Source organism: Lissotriton vulgaris, chromosome 7, assembly GCF_964263255.1.
Source record: "Lissotriton vulgaris chromosome 7, aLisVul1.2, whole genome shotgun sequence".
NCBI classification, from domain to species: domain Eukaryota; kingdom Metazoa; phylum Chordata; class Amphibia; order Caudata; family Salamandridae; genus Lissotriton; species Lissotriton vulgaris.
Genome location: NC_141695.1, coordinates 884,682,406 through 884,692,344, shown reverse-complemented (window position 1 = coordinate 884,692,344; position 9,939 = coordinate 884,682,406). Strand labels below are relative to the sequence as shown.

The following is a 9,939-nucleotide window of genomic DNA, read 5'->3' as shown; positions in this document are numbered from 1 at the left end:
TACCGTCTGATTTCTCTCCTTCCAAAGCCAGAAAAAATCCTGGAAAAGGCTGCCCAGAAACAATTGGCAGACTACCTAGAATCCAACCAATTGCTTCATGACTCACAGTCTGGTTTTAGAACAGGCTATAGTACCGAAACCGCTCTTTTAGAGGTATCGGAGACTATTCATGAGTGTGTGGATAGGGGCGAGGAGGCCATGTTGGTCCTCCTAGACCTATCCGCCGCTTTCGATACAGTATCTCATGAGATACTGCTGAACCGGCTGGGGCAGGCGGGAATCGGAGGTACTGTGCTGACTTGGATTAGATCTTTCCTTACAGGTCGGATCCAGAAGGTCTTTCTCCGACCTTTTGAATCAGAGGGTAATCCTCTTTTCTGCGGAGTGCCTCAGGGCTCTGCCTTGAGCCCCCTATTTTTTAATGTCTATCTGGCTCCGCTGGCAAATGTGGTGGAATCTTGGGGGGTCAGAGTGATCTCTTACGCTGATGATACTCAGCTTGTGTTTTCATTTAGAGATCACTCTGACGCCAATTTCATCAATTTTCGCCACTGCCTCAGCAACATCTGTTCCTGGATGACCTCTAACCACCTTAAATTGAATACCGACAAAACTGAGGTTTTGTTTTTTAATCAGAAAACCGTGCTGCCCGCTATCCAATGGTGGCCAACTGTACTGAATCCTCCTCCGGTCCCAGTCCAGACAGCCCAAAATTTGGGCTTTCAATGTGATAATGCACTGTCCTGCAAATCAACAAGGTCACAGCAGCTTGCTTCGGCAAATTACGTATGATCAGGAAGATCGTCCCTTACCTCCCTTTGGACTCCCGCAAAACCATTGTTCATGCCCTAATTACATCGCATTTAGATTATGCCAACAGTCTCTATGCGGGCGCCCCCCTGTACCAAATTGACCGTCTGCAAATAGTTCAAAATGCCGCGGCGAGACTGATTGGCAATATCCCTTTTCACCACTCGGTTGCTTCATACCGGAAGAAGCTGCATTGGCTCCCCATTGCCCGTCGCATCCAGTTCAAAGCTTTGATCCTTGCCTTCCGTGCCCTCAATGGGCTAGGCCCTGGATACTTGAGAAAGAGACTCAAACTGTCCCATTCTGTCAGATCTCTGAGATCGAACAGCCTGCGCCTCCTGGTGGTACCCAGATTCCATCGTGCCAGGAGTGGTGGCAGAGCGTTCAGTGTAGTAACAGCTAAACTTTGGAACAGCCTCCCTCTTGATCTTAGGTTCATTGACTCGGAGCCTTTGTTCCGAAGCAAACTGAAAACCTGGCTGTTTACCATCTCATAACCAGCTCATTTCTCTCTTGCTTGCAGTCTGTCGCGCCGGGACACCCCCGCCTGGGGTAGCCGTGCGCTTTATAAGCTTCATAATAAAAAATAATAGCGTTGTAGTGAAGTGGCTTCCCACCACTTTCTAATTTCTCTCTCCTGCATTTTCTCTAGTAGTTGGTATAGAATTTTAAGGTTACTGGAGGGTGTTTGAAGCGCTGCTGCGCTCTCGACTCTCACAGGGACAAGGCTGACGTATTTAAACATGTCAGCCGCCGCAGACTCCCTCTCCTCGATACTGGACATGATCGTTATAAGGTTTTAAATGTGCACAGTTCGAGAGGGGGTTTGTTCTCTCTTGCTCGGGGTCTGCAAGCTTTTCGGTATCTTACAGGACAGAGGCTGAACTTTTAATATCACGGGACACAGAACAAGCTTCATTCACTGGTCGGAGTCTGGAGGTGTAGTCGCGTCCTCCGACGTCAGCTCCACGTCCATTCACGATCGACGGGCAGGCAGTCGGTGTCTCCATTTTTGTCCTTCTTGGAATCCGATATCCGGGCTCCAACTCGCTATGAGTTTAACGCGCCTCGGGGCTGATCCAGCGGTGGTGAGCCGCTTAACTATTCCAACACTGTTAGCTTGATCGGTACTGAAGACAGACAGCACGCAGGTATCCTTATAAAAATGCTTTATTGCAAACCCCTCACCCCCTGGACAGACGCGTTTTGCCTCACAGCTTCGTCAGTGTCGGTTTGTTGTGCAAAACATGCGGCCATTTCTAGTCGTGAAACATCACATAGACTACATGAACATAAAAGAAGGACCTCAGCAGAGACTAAAAATGCCGCGGCCATCTATAACATGTTTCGTTCAATACATAGTTGTAAAGGAGGTCGTTCAGTAAAGTGCTTTGTGCATTAAAATATGAACAACAAACAACATATGTGCAAAGGGGAATCACAAATCAAATATATCTAATGTGACACATATAGCAGATGCGATAAAAATATCAAAGGTAATTTCATAAGGTTTGCAGTGATAGTTCATAATCTTACATTGAAATATGTCCTGCAATGCACTGCTGATGACGTCACATATTACATCACTCATGACATGGTCAGTGACATCACTCATGACATCACTGATGACACCATCCTTGTGACAGACTGACAGACCTCCTTTCAGTGTAATGTAACCCTTGAAACACATATTCAAAAATAGAAACTAACATTTTCCAAAAAATGGAGATACCCATACCAGTTACAACAACCAATTCAGTAATTCCACCATTAATATACACATCCACTCATTCACCAACAGTTCTATATAGTCACTCATACATATACTCACTCATCATATGTAGTGATAGACCCATACATCCTGTTATACACTGACAGTCATCCAAAAGTTACTCACACACATACTCACACATGCAAATAAACTATTGAACATCCATTTATTTGCATTTACAGCTATACACACACTCACACATTATTTCTAAGGAAACTTACACATACTTACTCTCTTAAACAATCACTTACAGAAACACATACTTATTTAAATAGGAACTCTTACAATCTCTAACTCTCACATATACTCACTTATATACATCAATACTCACATATACTAGAATAAAACATATTTAGTTACTGTTAAAGACACTAGTGAGACAGTTATTCACTCACTAACACACACATATACACACTCATCCACCCTTACAATCCAACACATATGCTGTCTTCAAAACACATACAAACAGTGAGTCAGTCATTAATGCATCTATGTGCTAAGTAATACCCCCACCAAACCATACAGACACTCATACTGATACTAAAAAAATCTAATAACCCCTACACACACACTCACCAACCCATGCAGCCAATTATACACAAAGTGAAACACTGATACTTATATTTAAATATTTAAAAATTACTCGCTAATATATGTATTCAGTAAGATACACTTAATAAGCCAGTTAACCAATCAATTTTTTTTTTTTAAACATCCATTTAGACATTTATTTAAAAATGTATTCTTCCATCGACCTTTACAAATACATATGCAAAACATATTTATTTTACTGAAAGACACACATTCACTGGATGGTGTCATCAGTGATGTCATGAGTGATGTCACTGACCATGTCATGAGTGATGTAATATGTGACGTCATCAGCAGTGCATTGCAGGCGCGCAAGTTATAGTGAGTCCAACTAACTATAACGAGGGAATTTCAATGGTTTTATGTCAGTAAAATTTCCAGCTAACTATAACTGGTGTCAAAGCTATGGTTTTTTCAGTGAATTTAATAGATTTTTTAAATGCTAATTCCTAACTATAACTGGTGTGAAACCTATGGTTTTTTCAGTGAATTTCATAGGTTTTTTAAATGCTAATTCCTAACTATAACTGGTGTGAAACCTATGGTTTTTTCAGTGAATTTCATAGGTTTTTTAAATACTAATTCCTAACTATATAAAGGGCTTCAAACCTATGTTTTTTTCAGTGAATTTTAAAGGTTTTTTAATAGCAAATTTCTATAGCTATGAAATGTAATATTTTTTATATTGAATCCTATATTGTATATTTATGTAATACTATTTTTTTATGTATATTGTTCATGGTTTTTTTTTTTTTTGCCCTGGAGCGCTCCTGGTGTGCGTCCCGGTGAGCGCACCGGTAAGCGCAGTCTTGGGGCACGTACGGGTGAGCGTCCCGTTAGTGCTATTGCCGCAAACGAAAACATCATTGTGAAGTATCTCGTAGCCGCATCCACGTGATACGCACGGCGTAAGCGCACCCGGAAGCACTTGAGCGCATACGATCGCGCTACGTAACCATCCGACGCGCTTACGTGACGCGCCCCGGGGCGCGTAGCGTAAGCGTGTCGGGTCATGTGACCTAAAAATAACACTTTTTATTGGTTCAGGACAGTTTTGGTTTCCAAATGATGAAAGCCCTGGTCATGTGACCTGAAAATAACACTTTTCATTGGTTCAGGACAGTTTTTTTTCCTAATGATGAAAGCCCCCACCTTTTTTCCTCATTCTCACTTTGTACTTTGAGTGAGGAAGACCTGTTTCCAGAGCTATTACTAATTTGTACTCAGAAATGGCTTCAGTAGCAGCAGCAGTAGGAGCATCTCAGCCACCACCACCACCACCAAGAGGACCACCACAACACCACAGTGGTGGAGATGAAGAAAAGTAGGAGGAGGAGGAGAGGAGGAGGTTCCTGCCTGAAGATACTACCCTTATAGGCCAAAGCAGCACATTATCTGGGAGCTTTTTTCAATCCCAAAGGACCTCAAGAAATTAAATGCGCCAAGGGTTACTTGTCTAATCTGTGGCACTGATCTTTCAAGGGGGAACCCTAACAAAAAGTACTCTTTTGGCAATAACACCATGATTCACCACATGCAACGCCGGCACCCTAACAACTATGCTGCAGCAGAGGTCAGAGACCTGACCAGAAACCCTGCCCAATCTTCTTCCAGCACCTCCAAAAGTAAGCAACCCACTCCATCGGGTCCAGAGAAAAGGGAGATGGTCCCAAACATACAACCCCAGTTTGGACAATACAAAATCGTTTGTATATTTTGTGGTAAAACAATTACCTATGGTGAGCAAAGCATTAAACTCATCAACCGTGCTGGTGACAACCACAATTGCCCAAAAAAACCTTACGTTTTTCCTGATTTTTTTTTGCTACAGTTGAGCCGTTTACAATTCCCTGTTTTTTGTTTCTCCCCATAAAAATAACAAAAAAATATAAAACTGTTCATAAAAGCCAAAAAAAGTGCAAAATGTTCAAAAAAACTATAAAAAATATAAAACAACAAAAAGAAGAAAAAAAACAGTTCATTTTAGAACTACCTCCAATTTATAAAAAAAGGTTACATTTTTTAAAAACTCTGTCATTTTCTTTTCCCATGGTACGCTCCCGCGGGGCCCTTTTATGGCCCCCACATCAAACCTAGGGGGTCAGGGGGGGTCTACTCTACCCCCTTTTGGTCATTTCCCCCTTTGTTGTTGCCACCTCTTGTGTCTCGATCCTATCGAGACACAAGAGGGCGGCCGCTCCGGACTGTTTGGAATGTTGACAGACACCCGAGAGCCAATCAGCTTTCCGCGTGCGAACTCGCGTAGCGCGCTGGTACGCGCCCCGGTGTGCGTACCGGGGCGCCAATAGATATATATATTTTTTTAACCTAAATTACTCAAAATCAACTGGAGCGCATATCTTGAGACATAGCAAAGGCACATCGGGCTACCAGTCCCTACAATTTTGCTAAGTTTGGTGGAAATCCATTCAGCCTTTCGGGCTAAAAGTGAGTTCAACCGCCCTATGGAAATTAACATGGGGACCCCCTTTTATCTCGGCCCCCGCTTGACGAATCCCCCCCAAACTTTCAGGGAAGGAGCGGAGCGCCGCGAGGCAAATTTGAGGAAAATTTCAGGCAGATTCCTCAACCGGCGCTAAAGTTATTCCCAATAGAATGTTGCAAATTCCCTATACAAAATAATCCTAACTATAACTACCTACTGGCGACCGCCAGTAGGTAAAATATATATATATATATCCACTCACAGCTCACAGACACAAACACATATATATGTAAGCACGGTAAAAAACATGTGCTAAAGGCACCCATACTAAAGGCATCTGTGTGGTAAAAGACTGTGTAGAAAAGGCATGTGTGGTAAAGGCATGCTTTGTATTGTCACACAACCGGCAAACACCTCGCTTCACACCTAACGTGCAAAAAGTGGCTGCTTCAAAATCAACAGACCCTTGTGTTTAATGAGATTAATAAAACTGGGCGTTTACCCTAATGGTGATACAGTGGAGTCCCTTGAAGTGCAATGGTGTAACAATGGTAGTGCCAAACACCTCAACGTGTTATTTTGTATTTAGAATACCTCGTGTTTTCAGTGAGCCAAAACATAGCGTTTTTTGATGTGGTATAAAAAAATGTGCCTCTTTTCTCAGTGCCAAAATTCATCGCAAATGCTCTGCAATACCTTGTAGAGTAGAGTTAGGTATTGTTATCTGCATAGCTACAAGCATGACTGACTCGTGACCACGGTATCCTGCCGAGTAAATATTCTACAATGGTCTTGTGAGGATTTTCACATAGTTTCATGATTTGTAAGTGGTCTTTCAAGGTAACCCAAAAACTGCTTACAACCATTTTGCTCCATAAATATTGTGCACATTTTTGAAGGCTTGCTGTTCTTTGCCATTGATCAAGATTCCGAACAAAAGGCTCTTAAGCAGGAGATTATGGGATTTTAAACAGAAATGGGAAGGTCTGAATGCCTTTAACTAACACAGGCATTTGAAATGTAGCAAAGTGCTGTGAAAATATTCCATGTATTTATCCCCTGAACGGAATTTAAAGTCAGCCACAAAATGCAAGGAGAAGGAGAGAGAACGAGGGAACTCTGAGAATACTGAATATAGTAGAGTCCAGAGGAGGGGATAGAGTAACGCCTCGTGCAATAGATTTCCAGATTGTTTGTTTGAGAGACAAGGTAAATTTAGCTTTGCCACCGACAGAAGAAGGAGCCTGACAGCCAGTCTTGCTCGGGTTTGAGAGGTAAGATGTCCGCTCTTTTTACATGTTCGGGATACGAAAGATCTGGCAGCCCTTTCTTTAGAGTTGTTGGCGGGGGTGGTCCTGCTGGGGGGACTGTATGGTCCTGTATATCTTGCTCTCCTCGAAATTAGAGGGGTCAAGGCGGGGAGCACTGTACTTGCCTGAGAGGATAAAGTGCGCCTCACACTCCTGTGATTGAAGGTCTCCAGCAGGCTGCTGAGCACCACTCTGAGGTGTGAGGGTGTCAGGCTGCCTGCTCTGCTCCTGCCTGAGAGCTCGAAGGGGGGTCTGAGGGGTAAGGGCTCGCTAACATGTTCTGCACCTGCATGAAAGATCAAAGGGGGTTCTGATATGTGAGGGTGCCAGGCATCGCTCTGCACCTGCCTGAGAGCTCAAGGGAGGGTCTGAGTTGTGACTGTTATACAGCCTGCTATTGTCTGAGAGCTCACAGATGTGCTTAAGAGCTTAATGTGTGGATTTGAGAGGTGAGGACTTCCAGCAACATATTCTATATAATTCTGAAAAGTGAGAATGTCTGACATAATGCCATTTTTGGGTCTACGCCTCCGAGAGTGCGTGCGATAAATGCACTCTCACTTGCAAAAGATATTGCATACACAAAATGACTTTCTGCCTGCCCGTTGCCTAACTTTCTTTGGCTTCGTTGTCACTCTTGATTGCTACCCTGCAATTGGCCAGCATTTGCTGGCTTCACTTCCTCTTCTTTAAGCTGGAGCATGGATCAAGTACTGATAGCTTCGGTTTGATTGCTACCCTTCCACTAATCTACCGTAACTGAGGTATTACTTTTTCTAGCCTTGTTGAACCACTAGCCATTTGTAGGAAAGTTTTACTATGCCACACACACTTCAAAAAGCCTGTTTCTCTTTTGAAATGGATGTTTTTCTGGCAAAAAGATGTTATCTGCTTTTATTGTGTCAACAAATTTTATCTGCTTTCAAATGTATTTTTACTAAGATATAGGTGCAGTTTCTTCTTTGATGCGACAGGATTTTTTGCAAAATGTTATATAGGTATAACTTTTATGATTTGCTCAGAATCACAGGGGTATTGTGCTGAGACCTAAGAAGGATTGGCAAAGCCAGTAGGTCTCACCTTTGGGGCTATTGGCTCTGCCAGTGTCTTTTGTTCCTGCTACACAGCATGAGCATTTCCATCTTTAACAATGGTTTGCAGCCATGCTGTTTAATAGCTTTGCTGTTGTGCCACATGGCAAAAGAAATGGACTATGACACAGCTAGCGTTAATGCACTTTAAATAGGAAAAAGCACATCAGCCTTGGCTGCGTAATTGGACTTTTTTAATTAGTTATAGCCACACTGCATAGTAGCCGTGTTGCTGTACAACAAGGCTACAAAACACTGCGAAATCCAATAGCTCTCGTAGGCAAGACCTATTGGCTTTGCCAATTCTTGTTCTGAGAGCTGAGGTGTCCCACTGCCTGCTCTGAATTGCATCCATGATTCGCAGTTTAGCTGCTCCAATGGGACAGTTGCTGGTGCCCGACAGCCTGGATTTAACTGTAAAGGAGCAGGGCTTTAAGTGAGATGAAAAAGGTGTGAGGACTGGGTTTCTCTAAAAGGAGCCTGCCAAAATAAGCATACCAGAATACTTTCCAAGAAGTGTGGCCTTTGTAATTATGTGCACGGCTTACAACTATTAAACTAAAATCCTGTGAATTACACAGCGTGTCACCTGACTAGTATGCGACTGCTTCTCTGTGAGCTTTTTGTTGTTGAATTCAGACAGATTACATAATAGTGATTATCTGCTTAAAACAAGCTAGGCCTATTACATTTGCCAATATTTGATAGCACAATCAGTAAAAGTAGTAATAATAATGATATTGTTGGGTGTAATTAGAGTTTAAAAATACTTTTTCTGAAAATATGAGACTGTGAATTAAACATTTGAGGTCTGTGGAAGAGATAGATAGTGTCCTTGAGATTATCACAGTCACTCATGTTCTCCAGTGTACATGACTTTCCTCTGCAGCCTCTCTGTGACACACATACACCCCTTTTCTTTCCAAAGCTTTCTAAAATCCTCCATCTGCATATTTCACACCTCACCCTTTTCTTGGTCTCACCCTCTTTTCACTCTTTCCTATAAGTGAGTCCTTGTCTTTCACTTCACCATCCCCCCAAACACACATAACTCAACTACACTCACCTGCAAGGTCTGCATTTTATTTTACTTGCACCTAGTCTACAGTTCAATAGTTTTGTGCCTCCTTCAAATACTTTTGAATATAATCGCATTGTGTCAACATTGCGCTCTAAGGATGGGCCATGGCCTGGATGATCAATTATACAGAGCTCCATCCTGGCCATTATAAACACCCACTCACAAACACAACTCACAGGCGTCTCAGTTAACAGTATGCGTAATGCAAGGTTAATATGCTCCAGGAAAGAAAACTGCATGAAAACAACACCCTGATAAAAGCAAATTCACTCAGGGAAGAAAGATAAATAAAACTTGAAATGAAAACAGGAGCTACCTCACTAACATTTATTATCCTAATGGTTTGTATATTTATTGTTGAAATATTGATTTTGATAAATTGATCAGTGATTTCCCCTATAAAGCATATCATAAAGACCCAATAGGGACCCATTTAAATTTCAGGGGCATATGTACAAGCCCCTAGTACCAACGGAACATCACTGTTTTTTGACGGTCCGGTGGCGGTATGCCTGGCATCCTCTCATTTTTTTTTTTTAAAACCGTTTTTATTGCAGGAAATACAGTCCACTTCACATATGTACAATATGTAACGTCCCCTGACGCCAATGCGCCTCCCGCACATCCCACGTTTTGCGTACACAGCCATTTAGCCCACAACCCGGAGGTCGGGCGGCGTCAGTCAGTGGGTCCCTTTTCTTGAGATCATTCTTATGTGGACTTCCGTATACGTAGAATTACACATCCCGCTTTTATATTTTCACCCTTCCCACCCCTGTTGTCAACTATCCCTCAACTCCCCTCCCCCCCAACTTTCCCAACTTCCCCCTCTCTCCCCT

The 9,939-nt window shown here is 42.7% G+C and overlaps 1 protein-coding gene across 1 annotated transcript in view; it reads left to right on the top strand.

Moving 5' to 3' along the window:
- Nucleotides 1-6,766: 6,766 nt before the first annotated feature.
- LOC147702618 (cationic amino acid transporter 2-like) overlaps nt 6,767-9,939 on the top strand; it is a 168,522-nt gene continuing 165,349 nt past the window's right edge. Inside the window, exon 1 of the mRNA XM_086928813.1 lies at nt 6,767-6,892. The gene's annotated coding sequence lies outside the window, so the exon portion shown is untranslated. The remainder of the gene's footprint in view (nt 6,893-9,939) is intronic.